Below are 25,158 nucleotides of genomic sequence, written 5' to 3'. Positions count from 1 at the left end.
ACCAGAACTGAAGCGCGTGGCTTTCTTTCCAAACTTTCACTAACAATAGCGGCGTGCTGGTGTAGAGGCAAGGGGGTGCAAAGGCGGATAGCACGCTTGCACGTTAGTAGCCGGGCACATGAGTAATGTTCAGCAGACTTAACTTGCTCTGTGGCGCTAAAGATTCAAAAGTGCAACGGATCTATTACGGAGAGAGACGGAGACAGCGTACATGAGCATCTGACCACCCTAGCGGAAGGGGAGGGGGGGCGCTATCATTTGGACCTGACACAGGGGCGCAAGGACGAGTGTGAAAAACTGTTTCAGTTCTGCTCCTACAAGCCGCTTGTAAGGCTGTCCGGGGCGGGGGGTGGCGGCTGGGGAAGGACAGGAATTGGCAAGTCAGCCCCAAGAAACGTTATTTGTATTAGCTCTTCGAATTACCTTCTTCATTTTCGATTACTGGTCAGCGACAGAAGCTAGGGACGCCACCTTTAGCGGGTGCTTGTTGCCACGGGGCAGAGCACGAACGCGAAATGGTCCTCACAGCAGCGCACACATACATATATACATACATAGAGTCCGGCGCACAAAGCAGTGTAGTGCCCTGGTTCCTTCCTTCAAGGTGGCTTTTCTATTCCCCCGTTTCGACAGACACAGCCGCCGGACCAAGGCAGGCAAGCCGACCAGGAGCCGCTCGTCAGCAGAGCGCAAAATCCTGGCCGAGCGCGCCGCCGCTGCGCGTGTGGGCGGCCTCCGCCTTCCCCTGAAGCCGGGCGCCTGCGTGCAAGAGGAAAGGGGGCGGTGGTTGAACTCAGCAAGCAGCGTCGGCAACGAGGCGGGGGGTGGCGGCGGCGGCGGCGGACGGGAGGAAGCCCTCCTCTCGCTATCCCAAGCCCCGCTTCGCTTTGGCGGGTCGGTGGATCTCTGAGCGAGGGAGGGACGCAGGCGGGGAGGAGGGAGGTGGATGCCCCCTCTTCAGTGCCTTTGCACCAACAGCAGCAGGTAAAGTCGGCTCAGCCCTAGGCAGCTCCCCTCGGTGACCCGCCCGTTCCCCGCAATATCAAATGACTTGCCTTCGGCTGCAACCACCCTTCAGTTACCCCGGGCTCCATTTGGCTCCCTCCTTCTCTCTCGCCTCCATTCCCGGCTGTCACTGAGGAACAGCCGAAGAAGAAGGCAGGGAAGAAGGAAGTGATTTTGAGGCCTGTAAGGCTCTTGCAAGGCGCCGCTCCCTCTCCCACCGCCTGCGCCCCAGCTTCTAGAAGCAGGTCTGCTTGCTGCTTCGGTTCGTGAGAACCAGGGAGGCTGAAGGGAACCCTTTTCGCTCTCAAGCGGCTCCCGACAGGCAGAGGAAAAGAGGAAACCGGTTTCTTGATGGGGGCGCTGGCGCGTTCTACCGCCCCTGTTTCTAGGAGGGAGGAGAAGTTGCGCCCCCCCCCGCTCTTAAGCCTTCACTCCTTTAAGTCCAGCTGCTCTTCTTCGCTCGCTTCCGAGGGGAACCGAAATCTGCCGTTTTAGCGTTTTCACTTTCAGATTTTGTTCTTCACACCATGTCTACTCGGAAGTAAGCCCTAAGGAGTTCATCGCCGCTTGCTTTCAAGTGAACGGATATAAAATTGCACCCTTCAGTCACATTTACCAGTCCTTTTGATTACATCTTCTTATTCATCATATCTGTTGTCCCTTAAAAAAAATGAAACAAAAGCAAGGCGGGTTTTTTAGATATGAACAAGAAGCCGAATAACGTACTCTTTACTTAAAAAAAACTATTTCTTTTAGATACGAAATTTGGTTTCTGTTGATTGAATCACTCAGGGCATCTTCAGAGAGGTTTAGGATTCATGAATTGTGAAGGACTGTATGTCCCAAACTTGTCTCATTATGAGTGTGCCCAGATAGAGAAATGAAACCCATTCATAAATTTATCAAACATAGTGATCATTGTCAACTTGAGTTTCCCAGACAGAGATACTGGATTACAATGTCTGCACTACACTTTGGCAGGCATAAGTTTAGCACTGGCTAGCACTTTACTGTATTTACCTGAAAGGAAGAGGCAAAATTTAAAACCACTTCTCCAAAAGAAAAATGGAATAGAGTAAACTTGCCTGCCCCATTATTTAAAACAAGTCCCATTTTAAGAGGAACTACTAAGACTGGGAAGGACCACACTTCCTGTCAAACACAGTACATTTACACATTCTAGGAATGGAAACATTCTATGCAATTAGTTCCATGTGATATTTTTCAGGGTGGGGTGAGAGACAGACAGGAGTTTCTGTATCCATAGCAAATACTTTAAAACTGAGCGAACATCCAAAAGCAGTTTGTGATAATACAAGGGAAAAAGACTTAAAAATGCCACTGAGATTATCTGGGTTCTTGGACATGTCTAAAGTAGTTTTGGCCATTGTTCTTACAAAGTAGTATTTTATCCCTTTTGATGATAAGTGTGTGAAATAACTACATTTTTTTAATTAGAAAAGAAGCAGGACATAATATGCGATTAGAAATGTGAATGTTGCATGAATAATATAAATATGCACACATATGTGTATATATATCTTATGCATAATAGGAATGATAAATACTAGGAGAGTAACTTATTGTATATGCATGCTATAATTCAAACTTTGTTTCATGAACTAAGACTCAGCAATGTTTATATGCGGTTCAGTAATATTGTTCTCAATAAGATAGAATATTTTATTATTTGGCCCTTGTTCCATTTTTGCTTACCACTAGTTTTTGCTGAGCGTGGGCATAGTTGGTACAATAGCCTTGTTGTGATTATGGCATGGGTACATAAATTTGCTGAGTTAACAAACAGCAATCAATAATCCTAACCCTAACCCATTTGGCAGGGGAAAAAGTGTGAGACTGCCAAAATAAGTAAGCATAATCAGTTGTTTTTTGAAACTCAGTGGTGGGCATAAACTTTTTGGCGGGCAAAAAAGGAACAAAAGCCCATGATTTTATTTTATTTTATTTTATTTTATTTATTATTACATTTATATCCTGCCTTTATTTACACAGCTTAAGACAGCATACATAATGTTTCTCTTCCAGTTTTCCCCACAACAGCAACCCTGGGAGGTGGATTGGGCTGAGAGAGAGTGACTGGCTCAAAGTCAGCCATCTGGCTTTTGTCAAACTTTTCTTCATGAAATAAATCAGTTATTGTTAATTAAAAAAACAACTGGTCCATCTATATATCTGATTTTTAAAAAAATGCTATTGTGAATACAGACAGAAATATTTATTTTGATGGATTGTACTCTTAGAATATTGCCTCAGATACCTATTTATCCAACTAAGTATTGAGACTGTCATTTCTAGATATTGCTGTTAATTATTTGTATATTTAGTAAATGTTTCATTACCTGATGATGGTACTAGCAATTTTCTTAAAAGTACATTCCATTGAATTAAGTGCTAAGAATTAAACTTAGAATTGTAGGCTAGGCACGAGAAGAATACACGCTCTCTAGAGAAAGTAATGTTTTAAGTCCTATTTATAACAGTCTCAAGTTAGTCAAATTTTCTCTGTATAGATTGTAAGATCTTCCCTGTAATATAAGTCAACTGAAAATGTTTGCAGATGGTTCTAAGTCCCAAGTCATTGAAAGACAGAATAATCTTTTTTTTACAGATGCTATCTATATTCTTCCAGTCATCTTTGACATATTCTTAAGGGGTACTAAAGTTAAACTCTGGGCTGGCTATTATAACTACATTCTGTAATCATCTGTTTCCACTCACAAGGGTTAGTTTTCTTGCATTTACCTGTCATAATGTGAACATTAGGTAGACTCCAATTACAATGAAGCACCCTGTTCTTCTTTAATGCTGTACACAGATTCTGGAAAGGACCTTGTAGAAGGCTGGATTTTTCTAGCTTTCATAATTAAAAAATAAAGACTCTCCTGTGTCCAGTCTCACATTCTGGAATTTTTTTTTCAACTTTCCCATCAACCTTTGCAGGAACTCCCTGGTAGTCCCACTGAAATACCAACCAGGCAGAATCCCACTCAGATTTTGAGCTCAGGCAAGGTGCTACCACTTGCTAAGATTTTAAAACAATACTTTTAAATTAACAAGGGATATTAAGTGTCAAGAGCTGTATTTTCTAAAGAGATTGGGAAAAAGAAATACGATCATAAGTCTAGTAGAAGTTAGGGAGGGGCTTATATTCTAGTGTTCAAATTCTCAAAGCTTTTTATCCAGTATCTAGGATTTTCTGCTTAATGCATATTGTTCATTTGCCAACATTTTTGCATAGACTGGTCAGATAAAACTAAAAACTAACGCGAGCATAGAGAAAAAAATTAGGATGCTAGTGAGATAGTGATGCAAGTTACTTTTACTGCCCCCCTCCAAATCAGCTATGTGGCTGTTAGAAAATGTTCATTAATTGACTCTCTGAACAATTAATGTGATAGAACAAATACCAGTTAACAGAATAAGTTTGGTTTTAGAAGAGAAAAACACAGAAGGAAGCTTCATGTGAAGGCCTGTAGAACTCAATAAGTCCACTATTTTTTAAACTTTTTTGTTAATGACTTAATGAAATGGTAGATACCACAAAATTTGGTAAACTAGCAACACATCAGAAGATGAGTAATTTTTTTTTTGAAACATAAAACTGACAAAAGTGTATTTTAACAGAAATGAATATTATGTTTTAGGCAAAACAAAAAAAGGGGGGAAAAGTAGAAAAATACTAAAACACACAAAAATCAAGTGTAGGATAATATGGCCATTAGGTTTAATAACAGAATATGTGAAAAGAATCTTGTTTTAGAGATGCATTCAGGAATAAATTCTGCATTCAAAATTATCTGTATAATTCTGCAAATATAAAAAAGCTATGGATTTCTAATTTGAGCTGAAAGAATTATAACTTGATGTAATAATTTCATTTTATACTGCACTACTCTGATATCATCTAGATACTTCAGTTCTGAGGAGCATACTTTAAGAAAGATACAGAAAAAATGGAGCAGTTTCAGAGGAGAAAAATAAAAATGGTCTGTGCTATGGAAGAAACCTAATATGTTTAACATGGAGAGACATGAATTCCCCTTCTTTGTTTAATACTTGTTTAGGTATTTGGAGAGTACTGATTCTTGAGAACAGGATCATTAGATTTACTGAGCTAAAGTTACTAGAAAGTGCATTTTGGGTGAAGATTAGGATAAATTTCTTGATGGTAAAAACAGATCAGCAGTTGAGCCAATTGTGTATAAGGAATGAAGGACCTGAAGCAGAGGTTTGGTAGTCATATTTTAAGTATGCTTTCATTCAAAATATTCAGTATCAACATAGCATGAGCATCTCCATTAAACTGATGGAATGACTGCTTCTAGATGATAAGACAGGAAGGGAGAGGTCCAGCTAGGTTTCCAAATACTTAATATTCCAAAGATTAATAAAGATTCATTAATTTAAGCAAAAGAAGATGGAAGGGTTGCTTACAAATGCCTTTATGGATTCCTATGAAATCATAAGTGCCTTATGCCCACAGAGATGTTCAACAGCACAGATTTCAAAATAACTCTTAATCGTATCCATGTTCACAAAAGACAGGTAACTTACTCTGCTGCTCCAAATTCCATTGCAGCTGCAGGCAAGAAACATATTGATAACTTTCAGTGTTAGAAATCAATCTATTTACTGCTTCCATTTGATTTTGGTTTTATCTTTACAAATTACCCTTTCCCAGCAGAGTTAAAACCAACCTTGAGTGCATACATCTGATGCTAATTCCCAGGATTTCCAACTTTATTTAATTTTGCTTCTTAGACAGTACACATTTTTGTAAATCTTGGTGAATTGCATGGATTAGATCAAGGGACCATCTAATCCAGCATTTCTATTTTCAGTAGTAGGCAGCTAGAGCTCTAAGGAGAGGCCATGAAAGTATTTACTTCCCAGCAAACATAGATTATATTTAGCAGTCAAGAATTGTGCTAAATGATCCACCTACTTTTTTCATAGCTTGCATAATTATTTATTATACTGTATATCACTTCCCATTTTGGTGTAAGATGTGCTAGGTGCTTGATAATTTTTGTTTTCTGTTTCTTTTATGTCCTTTATGTGATGGGTGGTTAGATCTATATGCAAGATAATGGATTAGATCTATCTGCAATCCCACTGAATGGACGTATGTAAAATACTATACTCACCATCATGTTTTCAATCTATTAAAAGTTTTAAAAATTACAGAAGCTTGTGACGTTCCCGTGCTGCTTGTTAAAATCTACAAATCTTATGTTGGACTGTGACCCCAAATTTGATTAGGCAACCTCTGATTCAATCTGAAGTGGATCAAGCCACTCAAAGAATTTGGATCCAAATCAAATTTTATAGCTTGTGCTATATATTCTTTCTATCCTGCTTCTTCAGAGTCCAACTTTTGCTTCCATAAGGTGACAGGAAAAAAACATTACTCTGGTATAAACATATGATAGCATCTGAATATCTGTTATAAGGCCTTAATTGCTACCTCACTAAGTGCTAACCTGTTGTATATTTTTGATTGCTAGTTCCTGTATTGTTGATATCTTAAAAGAAGGTATCTACCATTTCAATATTGTTGTAAATTCTAAGTTTGTCATTGAACCAAATGTATTATTTTTTATATTTTCCAAAGAAGTGTAGTAATCTTACAGAATCCTCTATTGCACAATATGTATGACGATATAAACAAGGAATGCATAACTTGGGGTGCCGGGTATGTAACTCAGTATAAACAAGCATGCAGTGATAATTTCTAATGGTTAATAAGAAGGCAATATACTAGAAAATGTGGGCATTAACTAGCTGTATCTTGATGGAAGAAGAATAAGCATGTTGAAGCATTCCTCTTTTAGAAAGTAATCTTCCAAGGAGTTGCATGGTATAAAGTATCTGACTTACCATTTTTTCCAAACCTCTTCAATGACCAGTGTGACAGTGAGTTTTTAAATATGATTAATGCACATTTGTTGTTCATAGTTTATTTGCATGTTATACATTACATGACAAGGATGATCACATTTTGCAAGCAGAGAAGCAATATCTAATCTATTCCAACATGATAGAAGTAGAAGTGAAAGTAAGACTGTTGGAATTTAAAAGTATCCAAATTATTATATTAGGGATTGTTCTTACATTACCATGCAGATTTTGTCTCTACTTAGTAGAAAATGAATTCACTTTATCAGTCCCTGAGATGCAACAGTCTGTTCAGGAAAATTTTAGCTGAAAAAAATTGTAAGGACATGGGGAATAAGAGGAGCTGCTAAAGTTTTGTTCAGATATTAGGATTGTGCATAAATACATGAGTAGTGATAAAAATGAATGGAATTGAATTCAAATCCTGTGCTGTCCCAGGGATACACAACATTCATTTTACGTCAGTCGACTTTGTCAATAGCTATAGAGTTTTCAGAGACTATATCAGTCTTTCTCAACCCTTTGACCCTGGAGGAACCCTTGAAATATTTTTCAGGCCTCAGGGAACCCCTGCACATTCAGGCTCAAATTTAGGCCAGAAGTTACAAAATTATTCTATTTGTTTCATGGGTAGGCCTGTATATATGCATTAACAGTGTTCTTAAACTTAAAAATAAAGAATGAAACCTACCTCTTTAATGTGAAGTTGCCTGAATTTGAACTACTTTTTTAAAATAATTATCTCCCAGGGAACCCCAGTGACCTCTCGCAGAACCCTAGAATTCCACGGAACCCTGGTTGAGAAACCCTGGACTATACGTTGTATTTTCTTTTCTTACCGTTTGAATTTATCTGATCTAACTGTCTACCTGGAAAGCCAGTTTTTCTGCAAATCTGTGTACTCTGTCTTTTAATTTCCTACTGTGTTGTCAGTCTATAAGGTGTACAAATAGTCTTCACCTAATGACGGTAATTGAGCCAAGAATTCCCATCGCTAAGCCATGAGGTTGTAAAGTAGAATGGCATTGCTTAGCGATGGCAATCCTGGCAACTTCCCTTGCCATCGTTAAGTGAATTTTACCCATTGTTAGCCTGAGCACCGACCACAATCCAAGCCATTCCAGGCTTGGTTCCTCTCAGGCCTGAACACTGCCTGCAACTCCCCGCACCTGCTTATCTCTCCCCCCATCTCTGCCCTTTTGAAAGCTCTGCACCCTGCCTTGCAGGGTGGGAAGCCCAGCCGCACCACATGAAGCCACAGGTGCCATCTGCGCCATACCAGCCCCCTGCCCATGCCAAGCCACATGCCCACACTGCCTGCCCACACCACACCAGCCGCTGACCCACCCGCACCAAGCCACCTGCCCATGCCAACCTAGGCCATAAGCCTGCGCCAAGTCACCATAGCAAGCTCTAGTCTCCCCAGCCCGCATTCGTTCACCCAGCCGCCTACTCTCCCAGTTCCCCACATCTACCTTTTGACTTTTTCACCTAGCCACTGCGGGTGAAGCAGAAGCACTTTGCTGCCTTTGCTGAGCCCTTTTCAGACCCAGCTTCTTTGGCGAACATTTCCTCCTCATGGCTCCCTTCAGAAAGCTGTTTTCAGAAGCTTACACTATCTTCTTAGAGCCTTTGGAGCTTTCCAAAGAGCTTTCTGGCACGGCGCAGATGGTTGAGTGGCTGGCATGGGCAATGGCTTGGCTTGGCATGGGCAGGTGGCTGGCATGGGTGGGTGAGTGGCTGGTATGGCATGGACAGGTGGCACAGCACTGTGTGGGTGCCACTGGTGGTTTCACGTGGTGCAGCTGGGCTCCCACACTGCAAGGCAGGGTGCAGGGCTTTCAAAAGGGCAGAGGTGGGGAGATAGGCAGGTGGGGGAGCCCCCCACAGTCATAAATGCAGGCAGGCTGCCAAGTGCCTGAGTTTTGATCGCATGACTGTGGGGTTGCTGCAACAGTCATAATTTCAGGCACAGGTCGTAAGTCCATTTTTTCAGCACCATCATAATTTCAAAAGGTCACTGAACAAATTGTTGTCAAATAAAGACTACCTGTATGCTGGAAACAATTATGCAAAGATGATTTCAGCTTGAATGTGCACAGCACATACAGATTTTAAAACTTTTATTATTTAAATATGAAAAGTGTTGTATTAAACTAGATTTTAGAAATTTTAGTTTAAATATATTAAATGTACATTAAAAGATAAAAGATGTAAACAGGTGGTACAATTGTCCCTCCCAAGTGGAGGAAATAGTATTACTTTTAGTGATAAAAGTATTTTGAGATCAATATGGAGCTAAAATTTTTGTGATGTACTCAGATGTAAAAGAGCACTATCATAATGAGATGTAAGGGCTTTCAGTATACCTCTGTATAGAAATATTTCTTTTTTTATTCAAGTTTTTTATTTTTCAAAGTATAATTAAAATACAAAACATAGAGTACAGAAAAGGCAGAGTACAGAACTAAACAAAAAAGAAAAACTATAAGAGTGCAAGATTAGACAGAAAGCAGAAAAAGGTAATTTCTGACTTTCTCCAATACAGATATAAATGCCTTTACAATTATAATCATTAGTTAAACCTTAGTAACATATCTATAAAATCAAACCATTTAATCATCAAAACCCAAAATCAAAGCTTCATTTTTTCTGACACAAGTCTAAAAGTGGTTGCCAAGTAGAAACAAATCCAGACATGGTATTTTTTTCTTATCATGTATAGAAATATTTCTGTACAATTCTGTATACATTTAAAAATATAATTCAGATGCAGGGATAATTCGTTGCATGATTTAAGATTTTCTCATATGAAACTAACACTCCTGATTTAGGATGGCAAAATACTGTTTATTGTGAATTGTGTTTATGTGCTTAGAATGCTACATGTTCATATATATTTGTGTATTGTACACACATATACAAATATATTTATAAAGAATATATATGAAAAATTTTCCTGATGAAAATAAAATTCAGATTCAAATCAGAGAGTCAATACTTCGTTTCAACATCACATCATAAAATTAGGTGCCCGTTCTGGTACCTACCTTTTTTATTTGTTTGTTTCAATCAAACATATGTCCAGAGTAAAAGGTATTTCTTGTGCACATTTTATATTTTAGCACATTATCATTCATCTTTCTGCTGCAACTCCATCTTTCATTTTGTCATGTGCTGTCTCCAGTGTAAGAATGCATCCTCCTGTGTTGCCTTGTTTTGTTTTTCTCATACTACTTTGTTACTGTTTGAAGAAATTATTAATTGATCTGACAGGGGTCAGACAGAATATCTTTGGGTTACACATAAGTTTTCCCTGTTTGTCAAACAATACACTTGTTACTATTATGGAGTCCTATGTAAAATGGATAATAAAGTGCTAGTACATTTAAGTAGAGTAATACATTACCTTCGGGATGCTTGCTGAGTAAGCACTTATTTCATGAAGTCAAATACTGAAGTTGCCTGTTTCAGCCTGCTTGATATTCATTCCAGGAAAGCAAATTGGTTTGTTTTCAGTCTTAGAGGCGTGAATGACATGGCTGCTGACTTCAGCAGTGGACAGTTGCCTTTTAAATAGGATGTTGAATTAACAAATCATTGTCATTTCAATCAATATAAATTTATGGGGCGAACGGAAGATATGTATTATATATATATATATATATCACAATTAGTATGCTTGGGCACTATAAGAAAATCCTATAGTTGCACATTTCTTATACGTTGATAGAAAGTCTGTTGTTTCAAAATATGAGAGATAGTAAAATTATATCTCAGAAACATGTGAAATGTTAATTTTTAATTAATTTAAATATTACTTGTTTTGGATTGGATTCATCTTAGGCAGCCTTCCTTAATCGGCTGACCTTCAGATACATTCAACTTTAACTTCTCAGCCATGAAAGTTGAAATCCAACATTTCTGGTGGCTATTGGTTTGGAAAACTGTTTGTAGGGCCGAACTGTATGCTAGAATAACCCCTTAGAACAGGCATGACCAATTTGTGCCCCCCATGTGTTTCACATGACAACTTTCAGAAGCTCCAGCAAACCTGACCATTTGTTAGACATGCTGGTAATTTTCAAAAACATCTGGATATCTGGATTTTGGTTCCCATGATTGCCAAGTGGGAACCAAAAACCTAGAAGTTTCAGAAGATTCTAAAACCTGAGTGATTCTTGTTCCACTTGATTGTTGTAACATATGACTTTTGTTAATCATGCCGATCACCCAGTCTTGCACTGCAGTATTGGGCGTAGACATGGTAATATTTCATATATGGGGTGCATTTGGGTGTTGTGAGTTCTTTTTATTTTCTAGTAGTTTTCATAGAACAGGTGTTATATTAAAATGAAAGATTAAAGTTGAATGCATTGACTTAAGAGGACATCATCAAGAGTTTAAATGTTTTAGGGAGCAACTGTGAAATGATAAAAGAAATCAATATATATTTTGAATTACAATGATTGCAATTACAATGATTGCAAAGTTTAATCCTAGATGGATGATAATTTTATGCTTTTTCGGAAGTGTTAATTACCTAAGCTTTTTGCTCAAGATCATACAAATGTCATGTGACAAACATAAGGAAAGTCTGCTTAGCTTTACTCCCTTACTCTGCACAGAGCAGACAGTATTAACTACTTTGGGAATGAGTAGAGTAAGTTCCTATTTTTTGCTTATTTGTTTTAAAATAACATTTATTGTATTTTTGTTTACAAATACTTCTGTTGCTTATAACTTACTTTGAGAGATTGTTATCCTAAAACATGGAATATAAAAAACTGTAATGAATAAATATTTTAATTCCTAGGTTTGCTGCAGAGTATAATTCTTGGCAGCAATCATGAAACTCCTTTTTAGTCTTCTTACTGTCTAGTAGTGCATAAAACCAGGCTGCATGTTTTATGAAAGTAGCAACAAAATAGAGAAAACATTTACTCAGGCCCATCACTAAAGGTGAGATAATCTCAAGACTGAACATGAATCCATGGCACGTACACTGAGGATTAGAGTCCAGGTCTTGTTCATACATAATTAAAGACCTGTGGTGGCACTATGGCTTTAACTGTCTTGCATTCCTGTATCTATTCAGGCAAATGACCAAATAAGGATATGATAGATTCATTATGTGTGGCCATAAACCATCACAGAAGACTAATGCATGGTTTGAAATATTAGGATATGAAAGTCTGGCTGAAGTCATAAGGAGTTAAGGAAGTATGTTTGCCACTTAATTTGTGTGTATATTCAGCATCTATCTGTTGGAAACAATTTTACTTACAAAGTGAACATGTTCTCTATTATCTCTATTTATTTTTCTAATCAAAGTTGCCTAGCTGGGCAAGCAACCAAAGGGCAGACTGGTTAAGGAAAAAGTCATCTATTTGGGTGGGATCAGAGTTTGCTTTGGTGGTGGGGTTGCCTTAGTATCACTGAAGTGGCAAACCCTACTTTATAAATACTTGGTTTCATGGTAATTTTTTGTCCATAAGTTTTAAAGATTTTTTTCCCACTGACATAATCATTTCTAGAATCTACCATCAGAAAACCAATATTGCTAAACTGAGATCAAGAGTGCTCATTTATAGTTCACATTAGCCATGACCTCGTGATTGATGCTAATGCTTTAATCTTCATTTTCACCCCAATTACTGTCTCCAATTAGTAATCTTTTCAATTCCAATGCTTTTTTCCCTTAGTCATCAGGGGCAGCCAAGCCTCTTAGCCACCAGTTCTTGCTAAATTTTCTAATGAGAATTGGCCTAAAACCTAACTTTCATTTCCCCTTTTTCTCTGCATTGTCTCATTTCTTGTGTAGCCCCAAATCTGCTCTGATTTGCTCCTTCTGCATTCTTTTTATTTGGACAATGTTCTCTCTGGCTGGTGAAAGAAAAAGTAGGAACTTTTTTTGCCAGATTTTGGAAATTATCTAAAGATGTTTACATGGAAATAGTTCTTTCACTGACAGCTAGAAACAACTTACGGTAGTTCTTTCATTATGTGCCAGAGAAGGTGATTGTTTTATTGATGAATATGGAAAAAGTGAATAGTCCAGTGCTTTGTTCCATTCCTCTAATTTACGACATCAATAATAATGGATGATGGATGAGATACCCAAACATTAATAAATAATCTTAAAAGGTGTACTAAATCAAAGAGGAAGAGACCAAGGAATGATCTCCTATAATGCTTCAAGGAGGATAAGCTAACTTGAGTGTCATTAATCCTGCTATATACAACAAATAAAAAAAATCCCATTTAAAATAGATGTACTGCCAACAAGGTAAGAGCTATATTGACATTGACACCTTTACTTGCATTTTACAGTAATATATGAACCTTTAAAGCAGAGTCTCTGTTAATTAAATGTGTTTGGAGGCAGGTGGTGTGAATAAAAGGTCATATGTTACTAAAACATCAGGCTTGCAGTGTTGGATTTTGTCTCTTATTTAATGGAAAGTAATTGAGTTTTGCTACAAAATGGTTTAATTCTTTGATTTCATTTGAAATATATTGAAATGATAATAAAAATTGCAAGTGAGGATGGAAAAACTGAGTCTTCAGATGTTGCTAAACTACAACTCAGCCCCTCTCATTATTTGTTGTGTAGGCTGCTGCCAGTAAAAGTTCTACTTCATTAACATTTAAAGCCTGATGCCCACCTTATTCACTTATTTTTTGCCCTATAGCTCTCTTAGGTTATTATTTCCTTGTTATGTTTGAATGCGTTGCGCGATAACAAAAATGTTACATGTTTAAAATTATTTACATAACTCACAGAACATAACTACTTAGTAGGGCTTTCTCATAGGTCAGTGTGAATAGGGTCACAATGCATTAAAATATATTCATTTTCCAAGCACAAACTGTATTCCTAGCTTTGTAAATGCATGTTTGTATATGTGTCTGTTACGTTAATTTCTGTTTGTCTGTGCTCTCCTACTCCTAAGTTCATATAGTTTTGTCAGATACCTGCCAGCAAAATCTTACGTTACTCTCCAAAATTATATCAGCAAACTCAATAGCTTTAGGCTCTGCTATTTAGAAATACTGCATTGTAAGCCTTTCTATATTGTATTACAAAGATTCAAGGAGTTGAGGACTGCATATTTGAAAGCATCCCCACTTAATTCCTATGGAACCTAGCGTGTCATACAAACATTTTCTAGCATAGTCTTTACCTGCTACATATTCAAACATTACATAGGAAGCCTTCAAGTAGAGATCTTTACATGGGGAGGACTAAAACCTGCTGAAGTAATACAGCTTTAAAATGTGTTATGAAATAGCTGTATATATTCAAATCTAACTCTTGATTAGAATATTGCTGTTCGTGTGGGATACATAGTTTAGGCTCATTCTTTCCCCTAAGATGGATTGGCAACTTGCATTCTTGTATTGTAGATGGATGCCCAGTTCTACTATTGCAGCCCCATAATGTTCCCAAATCATGAAGATGAAATTTAGTGGCAATACTGCTGAAGTTAGACAGCATGATTTGCCATATTTTTCCCTCCCCCCAAAGTAAAAAAGAGGCATTTACCCCCCAAACACAAGAACACTGATTATCTCTCTCTACCCTTCTGTTTATGATGCCATGTAATCAAGCATGTTCCCTACAGCTGTCAGAGACCAAAACAACACCTTAAAAATACAGTCAATGACCTCCAAAAGTTCGTTGCCCGTGTCTTAAGGAATATAACAGTTCTTTGACAGTGCACATTTAGTGTCAAATGAAATTTTATTTATGGCTTACTTTTTAAGCTAGTACAGTGGTTCTAATTAAAATGATCGTATTATGGTCAGCATGCATTAATAGAATTTCATCACAGTTGTTTTTGGTGAAGTCATTGTATTGTCATTTGCAACCCTCCCGGAGGTTGGGATGCTGAGTGTTGGCTCTCAAGCCTTCAAGTGTTGTCAACTCCTGGTGTAAGACATTCATTTGAATGGCAGGGTTGTCCTAAATTCCACTTTCTTTCAGGATATAATGCTTTGGAGTTTAGTACTGAATTCCCTGAAGGAGAAATCTAGCAATCTTGTTTATTTCCAAGGAAATCTAGTAATCTTGTTTATTTCCAAGGAGTGTGAATGTCAGGCATTTAGAATAAGATTTAGAAGTCAGCCAAGCATTTTGCCTCTCACATTTTGTCCTTGCTGAACAAGTGCCAGTTTGCACAGATTGTGTATCAGCTTAAATACAACAAACAGAGATCAGTGTGCCTGAAATCATTCCATAACAGACTTCTAAAAACTTTAAGTAGTTAGTAGATAGGGATGGTTGTTTCACATTAAATTGCTTTGTAGAATTATAAAACAGCCTTTTGAATGCTTTCAGATAAAGTGTTGTCATCCACTAATGAATGAGATACCATCTGTAATAATTAAGGTTATTCCTGTTGTTTCTCCCCACAGCAAAACTTCTGAAGATTTGGAGAAGATTGTAAAGCAACGGCCAAAAAGGGACAGTAACAGTATTGTAAGTATTGCACTGAAAAGAAAATGTAAATTAAGCATGTTACAAAGAAGCTGCCTGTATATATTTGATGAAAAATTAGTTTGTGAAGAGGAGTTGTATGAAATGTAAGGACATACTTTATAGTTACAGCCTTGTTACATTACCAGGATTCCTTCATTCTTGTAAAATATAAAGTGTATACTTGTAACATAATTAGGAATTCACCAATGTTGCAGAAAAATATATTTTTATCTAACCAAGATTGATCTATTTTATATACATTTGTTTATTTAAAACTATCAGAATTTTAGAAAATCATTATAGTTTTGTTGGGTTGTCATTTGTTCTAGTGACTTATTGTTTAGGTTATTTTGCAGAATTATTTATTTGCTGATTTATTTATGTATTTCATTATTTATTTATTTGATTATTTAGTAAATTATTTATCTGATGAATTATTAATACATCTTCATGACAAGCTTTAAATTATTTATAACTTAATTTTGATTTTATTGCTTTTCAACGCTGCATTGTTACTGACTAGATTTTTCCCCCCTCTTACTTGGTTCTTGAAAATTAAAGTATTAGCTTTGAGGCAAGTTTATATTCATTGCAAGATCTGTGTGTGTATGTGTGTAGGTACACACACATATATATTCTGTAAGTAGTCCCTATAAGTAGACATTTTACATGGCTTTTTGTAACTTGTGACTGTTACCTTTTCAAATTTTCCTTCCTATATTTAATTATGTAGTCTCCTGTAAATTAGGAATTTGAGTCTTCCATCGGGGATTCTGCTGGAGAAAGCTTCTCTGGCTCTAGGTCATTATTTTTAGTGACATTTGTTGATACTGTATATGTTTGTGTTGTTTAAAGCTTCAGAAATAATTTTCAGAATATAGTATGTGAAGTAGAAAATTAATGGAAACTTCTGAGGCCAATAAAATTTGAATAGTCCTTGCTTTGGAGAAAATTTTCTGTATGAGAAAATATTTTTTGAATGCTCATCCATTTCACATGTTATTCTAAACATAACATGACCCTAGATTTAGAGTACAGTTTTACACCAAATATAATTCTGTTTGGCTACCCTCGGCTTTCCATCCACCTTTAATCTGTTCTATTTCCTGAATTATATTGGGATGTAAAACATTTTTGTGTTACACTTTATTTAAATGTCTTTATGCTGACTTTCTTAAAGCAGCTTACAAAAACTAGTTAAACTATAATTGTTTAAAAAATAAATAAAATTGCTAAAATAAAAACCACAGCTGTTTAAATCTCAACTCAGATATTTTAATTAAAGCAAATAAGTTTTAAAGGCCTGTGTAAGAGATAGCAAAGATAGGCACATAGTACAGTATGCTTTTTGGAGGAGAGACTTTTGTATTCACTAATCCTATGGAAATTGATAGTAACTAGCAAATAGAACTTCAGGTTCATGTTACTGAGGAAAGGGAGTTACTTGAACCAGAGGACTTTTCATTGTCCTATATGCAACTTCAGTATCTTCCTAGGAATTGAATTACTTTTGCTGCCACCATAGAACAATGAGTGGAATTAAGAGAGAAGAGTTCTCATTCTCTGTTATGCTTAAGCTTCATACCATCTGAAATTTATAGATAATATCAAACCCATCAGAATTCTCAAGCTTTGATCTCAGTTTTTTTATGTGGAGTGCAGCTCCAACCAAAGTGAACTGAAGGCTTCTGTCTAAATTAACAGAATTCTCTGTTCAGGATATTCTAGCTCTTTTGGATTTAGCTTTATCCATCTTAAAATTGTACTCATGTGCTGTTTCCTTTAGTTTCCAGAGCTCTCTTGGGGAGGTGCAGAAAAGAGATGCAGATATACATCAACTACATAGTTATGACACAGTAACTTATTGTTTTACTTTTTCCTGTAGCTTTATACTGTTACAAAAAAGTATGGAGGATAAGGTGAGACACTGTAGGGATCATATGAAGGAGCAGAAGTCCTCCTCCCCCAGAACCACTTTCTGAGTCTACACTTTAGAAGATATTGGGGCCACTGTTACATTCTGTTTCCTTGCCATCTTAACATCTTTTGAGTTTCATATATTTTTTATATTTGTGTGCGAAATATAGCATGTGGAACTCAAATAGTGTATTCTGACAGTGAGTATGGTACGTGCAGATAACCCACTGGGTTCTGTGGCACGTGGGCTTGCCTTCCTGGAATCCACAATAAATGCGGACTATTGCATGCAATAATGCAGACTTGTCAAACCATCTACTTACTAAGTAACTGTCTGGTCTTTGTACATAAGGTGCTACCCCTTAAACTAAACATAGGGTCTACGTAGAGCCAGTGATGTGCTTATTGGGCATTTGTATACTTCCTGGGATTCAGTGTTACAGGAGATAAAATTGGAGTGGAAGAACAGTACAGGTCCAATGGCAAAGGAACACAACAATCACTTTGGGTGTAAACCACACAAAATATTATGTGGTTTATACCCAAGTTACCTGTGGAACAATGCATTCTTAGATTATTTCAGCATTTTCAGGTCTTTGATAATATGTCATAGATAGATACGTGCCAATTTTGCTTTTTTTTTTTTTTCCCCTGTGGTATGGTCTGTATTGTGTAACAATGTACCCCAGAAGTTAAGACTAGTCTTCTACTATTGTAGAAGTAATAAGCCCTTTCAGAATGTTTCTTAATGCTGATTGTAGTTTTTATTTTTATGTTTTTTTAAATAAGCTATGGGTAGACAGCATGAATGAATGAATGCTAAATGAATGAATTTAAATGAATTTAAAAGCAGAGTGTCAGAGAGATCAAAAGGTGTGATGAAAAGTGTGTACTACAGAGAAGATAAAGGAAGAAATGGGAAGGAAAAGCTAATGAAAAGGAGGATATAGGTACATCTTGGTACATAATTTGATATATGTTGAGGGTACTTAACAAAGGCATTAGGTATTTATGACTGGATTTATATCCTACTTCTTAAACAAAGAAAAATGGCACTCAAAATTAAAAACTCAATTAAAACTGAAAATAATAATAATTACAAAGTATACTTACACAATAGTAATGTGTCAATTCAGAAAACTAAATCAGAGTGATATGCCCTTTCTGAAAGCAAATAAAATCATTTTATCTTAAATGTAATTATTACAGCTTAGAATAAGTCACATGTGTATGAATGACTTTGGTTTCATTAACAGTTATGAAGGTTTTACAGTTCATGTTTACCTTCTGTTTTATTTTTTGATTTAGTAACTCTACTTATTTGCTAATCCACTCTGTCAGTGTTTCCTTTTTTTAGGTCAGCATAGTGTATCTTTCATGGACTGATTTTTACACTGATGATAAAGATGTTATTCCTATCATTGTGTCTTGTACATAGTGTAGTTTTTATTGTGTTTTGTGCTTGAAATGAATTTAAAGTTCAGAATTTAAACACAGGAAAGGATACCTAGTTGGGTTGCTGCTGAAATACAGTAGAAATGGCCTCTGTAGATAGGTTTCACTATATAACTTAAATTATGCATGTGTATATCTAAATTCCTTATTTTGAAATATTGAATGTATGAATATTTAATTGGTATCTTGCTTTAGTATCTTCATATGCTTGCTTTAAAGGAAGCTGTTTCCTTTGATTTATATACATTGATAAAAACTTGTGTATAGTATGTATCTATAGCTTTTCTCTAGTATTAGATGAATAGCTTTAGATAGTAATAGCTTTATATATACATATTTTTATAAAATATATTTATATTATTTCTTTATATATAGATGTATATTTGTTGAAGTCAGGTATTCCATGTTGATACATCTTTTGGAGCATTTTACATAGGAATTTTTATAACGCATACTTACAAAGGTCAGACTGATTACAATGTTTAGTAGTAATAAGTTGCATTCTCTAATTCAAGCTGAAGTATATCCACATTATAATGCGTGTATTCTTTATCTTTTGTTTAATTAATTAATTAATTTGATTTAGCCTTTTAAACTGAAGCTGAAATTCTGTATGACTGTACTTTCTCCTCAGAATATAAATTTGATTATTGAAATGGTCTGTAAGGCATTTATATTAAATGCTGAAGGATATTCTGTTATTCACTTATACAAGCATTAAGTGCTTCCTGAACTACATATTAGGATAGTAATGAGGGTAATATAGGAGCATTTATGCACTGGCCCCGACTATTCTACTTTATAATTATGACAAGTGAAACACAGCCAAAGGTCAAATTAAACCAGAGAATTCTTCACACCCACACATTTACCAGCTGATTTATGAGAGTAGCTGGTTGATTATGCTTCACAATTTTAGGAAAGACGATACTGGTTTGTGCTGACTTAATGCCATGTGCGCTTTGAGCAGTAGAAATTTTGAAAAGCAGTATCAGCGATTGCTATAATATCCAAATATTTCTTTTTAATTCCAGTCTTAAATTGAGTATATGTTTATGCTTCCTCCACCTCAATATCTTATAGTTTTAACCAGGAACAATGCTGTGTTGTTAAAAAAAAAGAAAAAAATGTTCAATATTTTATGTACTTTAAGAAAACAATTCTTGTTATTACATGACAGAACCTATCTAACTTATCCCAGCAGGTAACTTTCCTTGCAGTTCTGTGATCTGGGACAAGACTCTTCCCTCTCATGAGCATTTTTATTCAGGCAGGCATTTAAAGACTTAAGCTGGTTTTCTGGGTGGATGCTGTCTCTCTTATTAATGTGTTTTAGTGATACTTTAAATTATGTTTTCCACTGTGGTTTTAATTTGTTTTTATTATTGCTAGGCCGCCTTGAATGTCACTCAGTGGAAAGGTGGGATGTAAATAAAATAAACATTTCTAAGTAACGTTAAATAGATAAAATTAACACTCCAGAGCAATTCAGTGAGTTCAGTATCATGTAGCAGCTCTGTAGAGGAAAGAACTGAAATCACCTACTGGACAAAACTAGTTCTCTTCATAAAATAATTACATGTGTATTTTCCTTCCTGTAGTTTAAATGTAAACTATAATTTTGCACACTGCTGTATTTGACAGTTCAAGAACCTAAATGGTGCTGTTTACTAACTACATAAGAAGAGGAAACATCTGCATTTTTCCATTTTTTTTTCTGTTGTTTTACTATCCCTAGTTCATATTCATAGCTTGTGTCTTTTATCTTTGGGTTTTTAAAAAAATATTTATGTTTTTATTTGCTGGAAATGGCAAGCCAGTTTCATGATAATTTGTATACTGTATGCATGCAGGGCTAAGCTGTCTTTGAGCAGATCAAAATGTCCATGTAGCTTTATTTCTTTTTAGCATTTACATTTAGAGCAAGGGAGCCCATTTGCCTGAAGGACTAGGTATAAATGTCTTAAATTGTTTTATCACTCAGTCCTCTCAGTAAATTTTAATTATTGTGAACAATGTATTATTTTGTAAACTCATTGTCACTGTAGATTTGTATCTTTCAGGCTGTAATCCTATGAAGCATAGACTGAGATCTATAATATTAAATGAAAGAGGAAACTCAGTATTGTAAAAGAAGCAAGGGAATAAAAACATTCAAAATAGTGTATTTGATCTAATGGGAGTCTTCCTCACAGTTTTGAAAGGAACACAATATAGGTTTAGGAAGGATAATGATGAAAAAGAGAGCCAGAACTCGAGGTAAAAAAATGGGGGATCAATATGGAACTCAGAAATGAGAAGCATCACAACTCAATGAGTTTGATGGATTAAACATACTGGGCAGTAATTTAAAAGCATCCATTGTTATAAATAAGCAATGTTGAAAATATTCTGGTTAGATGAGCATGTGTCAGGGAATAAAAAATCAAAGATAACATCAAGGTTACAAGCTTTAGTAAAAAGATAATAATGGAATTCTTTAGAGAAAAATAAAAGCAGTAATTCAGTGAAGGTGTTTAGTATGAAGAAACAAGAAGGGATCTAACTGCATGTAGCAATACACATATTAAAAACTCCTGGTTAAGGAAAGTGGAGAAAGACTATTCAAATGGCAGTGGAACGGAGATATTTAACAATATGGAAACTATTTTTAGATCAAACAAGCAGAACAAAGTTTATATAATAAGCGACAATTAAAAATTTAAAAAGAGAATCATCAGCATAAACCTTGAAGGAAGAGGACAGACTAAACCAGAACCAGGAAGAATACAGCATAAATATTAAAAATGATCTAATCCAGAGACAAGTCACTTGATGCCTACCAGATATTTTGGACTAAAATCCTTACATTTTCTGTTATTGACTATACTGACACAGAATGATGGGAGTCTAGTACATCAGAAGGACAACAGTATACATTATTCAATCTAATCTTTAACTTACAACATTGCCACCAAACATGAAAAAAAATCTGGTCTGCTCTGATCTCGTAGTTTATAGTTTAGCATATTCCCTGGTTTAGATTTAGTGTAATTTTCTATCAAAGGTACAAATCTGTGGCTTAAATTTGTCCGATGTGGACAACTTTTCAGAATCCTGTCTTTTTAATTTGCTTTGTAGATAAGAAATTATTTGGCACAAAACAGTATTTCTTCTTGCTGTACTGAAATTTGTCTTTGTTTTCCTAATGAGCCACTTGGCTTTGGCAGGGTAGACACCCCCAGTTTCTACCCAAACTAAAACTTCACATGTTATATGCATATTAAAATACATAATGCTAGCAGAGAAACAGTCCTAAGTTGTTGAATAGGAGTTTGTTGGGTGAACTTTAAAATAGATAGCTCTGCTAACTTACAAGAAAGTATACCAGATAGCAAAGTCTGTCAGTCAACACATGTTTGCACTCATAGCAGTGAACTGCTAACAATTGAAGAGTGCATTTATCACATTAAAACAAAGAAGGTGAACTAATGCAATATCACCCAGGGTTAAATTCTGAGAAGCCTATAGATTTTTTAACTCATATATTGCCATGTATATTGCAGTAACTAGGGTGAAAGAAAATGAATGGACTGGTCATGATGAAGTAGCAATAGAAATCTGCCTGGTACCAAACCAGAGATTGGAGTGTGCTTGTGTGTATTTTTAAAATATTTGTTTTTTATTGAAGAAAGAGTTCCAAGAGGACAAGGTTATGGAAACAAAATAAGCATGTGAAAGTTTTTTATGGTATGGACTTGTGGGTGTATTCCTATCAGCCAGGATAGATGAACAATGAAGTGATGCAGTAACACATTTTCTGTTACGATAGATGGTACTTGTTCTGCTTTTTTAAGGTAAGGTAAGAACTATATGAGAAATAAAAATTGTTACTGAAGAGCCCTTGGTGCTCTCTGAGCTTGGTTGTTTACTTGCAGAAGTTTCATTACCCAACTAGGTAACATCATTAGTGCCATTAGCACTAATGATGTTACCTAGTTGGGTAATGAAACGTATGCAAGCAAACAGCCAAGCTCAGAGAGCACCAAGGACTCCACAGTTGAACATGAGCTACATATATTTTCTTCTATCAGATTGTTAGTGAAATCAGTAAGGCTTCAACTAATTCCACAGCAGCGTCGCTACTACCTTTGCTAATCAGTTACTTTTAAATAATATATAATGCACATTTGGAAAAGACTTTTTCATTTTCATATTACATAGTATATTTAACACTCCTCTCTGTCTTCATGTAGGCATAATGCATCTGTTAACAAGTTAAAAAGTAGATCATGTCCGTTAATTTTTTAATTTTAAAAAATTCCTCTATTCAGTTAGTTAATCAGACAGTGAACTGATTGGTTTTTGTTTTAAAGGTTATTTTTAAGACCAGTATTAATAAAGAGAACAGCAGCCTAATTAAAAGATGCATTCTCACACTGGATGGAATGCCTCTTCTAAAGCAAAATCTGTTGTAGCAGTGTGTATCTTTTTTTTCCCAGATGAAGTATGTATTTTCATATTAAGATTCGATAAAATATTTAAATGGGAAAAGGATTTGATATGCAAAACATTGGTATTTTGGCTTGGAGAAAAGGCCATCTTTATCCAAAATCTTGAATATACGGATTTATGCCTGGTGATCAAAGCTTTCGGTGTTAGGTTCTTTAGTTATACTGAACTGTAGTGCAATGTTTGTTCTTTAAAAAAATGCAATTATTGATTAAAGACTACTCTCTGATAGAAAAATTGAATGAATGCGTGAAAGTATCCTTGGTTTTCTGTTAAAGTCCTATGAATTTTCCAAAGAATATGCAGATAGTCTTACAATGCTTCTAAAAGATACTCAGACCCAAAGTATTGGAATTCTGATATGAATATTGTACTATAGGAGATTTGCATGGTCTGTTTTGTTGCTGAATTGATTATTGTGATATGAACATTACAAGTTTTTTCATATATTAATACAAAAAAACCCACCCTGTAATGTTTGTATCACAATAATATAGTCCACTTTTGTATAGATTATATATTTCATTTCAGACAACATTGTCATTTGATAAAAGTCCTATTGATTAATCCTGATAGCTTTATAGAGTTTTTTCTTCTCAGCACTTAAAGTTTGAGGAACTGCTGGAGTCCCACAGGACATAAAAGAAAGCTATCTGTGGATAAAATTCTTCTTCTGAATGGTTGCAACAGCTTGAAGCTTCTTATAAGAAGGCAAGATACTAGCACATTAATGTTGTTAACCCCTTAATACATTTAGCAGCAAAAAAAATATTTTTACATAATCAAAGTCTGGATTGCTTTTTATATCTGTGTACTTTTTTCCTAAAATATGTTATCCTGTGCCATAAACAGATGCTGTTTTAACAGTGCAATACATTATGTATCAAAAATTATTTCTATTTTAATCATAGATACTGGTTTAATGAGACACAACCAGGTTTCATAAAAATGGATTTAGGGTGAGATTTAGTGTTCTGTTTGTTTTTGCTACATAATAGGAATATGGTACCTCATGCTCTAAATTGAATTATGCCTTGTGTGTAATAAAAGTTATTTTTTTCTTAGTTCTGTTTCAGTTTCGAAAATTATTCTACTTTTTGCTTCAAATACAAGTAAATCATTTTTTAGATTTGCAGGCAAGCAATTAATAATGAAAATGATTTGAATTGCAGAAAAGGTAGTTTCATTATTCTATTTTGTTCACTAAGCCTTTTTCACTGCTTTTATTTCATCTTACTTCATTTTACCTTATTTTATTCTATTTTATTGTGCCTGAAACCCGTTGTTTCTTAATATGGTCAATTGACTAATCAATAAAGCTATACGATATGATACAACACTGCTTTATCAGTGTCGTGTAAAATAAGACAATAAGACAATGTTTGCATGTATTTTCAAGAAAACTCCTCTAGCTCTAATACTGGTGGGAGAAAGTGCAGTTAATATTTTATTTTTGAAAGAAATAATATTTCAGATATTTCAAATATGTTCCCTCTTCCTATTGCTGCATTTCTTTCAATTCTTAATCTTTCTTTTTTTTAGTAACTTCTTGCCTAACATTGAATTTGTTTAGCTGACTTTTTTTTACTGTTAGATGCAGCAAGAGTGTACTGTACTTGGGGCAAGGGGAAATAAGTGTCTTCATATTGTGTTTTTTAATTCAACTGAACCCAGCAGAGTTAAATGTAGTTTGGAAGCACAGGGAAGAATTAATGATTGGAAGATACAGAGTTGGTAAATTATTTATTCTGGCCCCGAGGAAGCTGAAAAGCAGAGTGAAAGACTAATAAATCATTTGTGGTAGTGCTGGTTGTCACTTCCAATTATTTTAGACGGTTTTGTGATAAACTGCGACACCTGCTAGACATCCTTACACCATCCCTTGA

At 35.6% G+C, this 25,158-nt stretch overlaps 1 protein-coding gene across 4 annotated transcripts in view; it reads left to right on the top strand.

The window, feature by feature from the left end:
* Window positions 1-799: 799 nt before the first annotated feature.
* The window catches only part of TBC1D5 (TBC1 domain family member 5), a 273,988-nt gene continuing 249,629 nt past the window's right edge, over window positions 800-25,158 (top strand). For 2 of the 4 annotated variants that reach the window (XM_063303861.1, XM_063303860.1), the window contains exons 1-2: window positions 800-984; window positions 15,346-15,409. The gene's annotated coding sequence lies outside the window, so the exon portion shown is untranslated. The remainder of the gene's footprint in view (window positions 985-15,345; window positions 15,410-25,158) is intronic. The other 2 variants (XM_063303859.1, XM_063303858.1) reach the window with 1 other exon arrangement.

Source organism: Candoia aspera, chromosome 4 (assembly GCF_035149785.1).
Source record: "Candoia aspera isolate rCanAsp1 chromosome 4, rCanAsp1.hap2, whole genome shotgun sequence".
Taxonomy (NCBI): Eukaryota; Metazoa; Chordata; class Lepidosauria; order Squamata; family Boidae; genus Candoia; species Candoia aspera.
The sequence above is the reverse complement of the archived record's forward strand: the minus strand, read 5'-3'. Positions and strand labels throughout refer to the sequence as shown.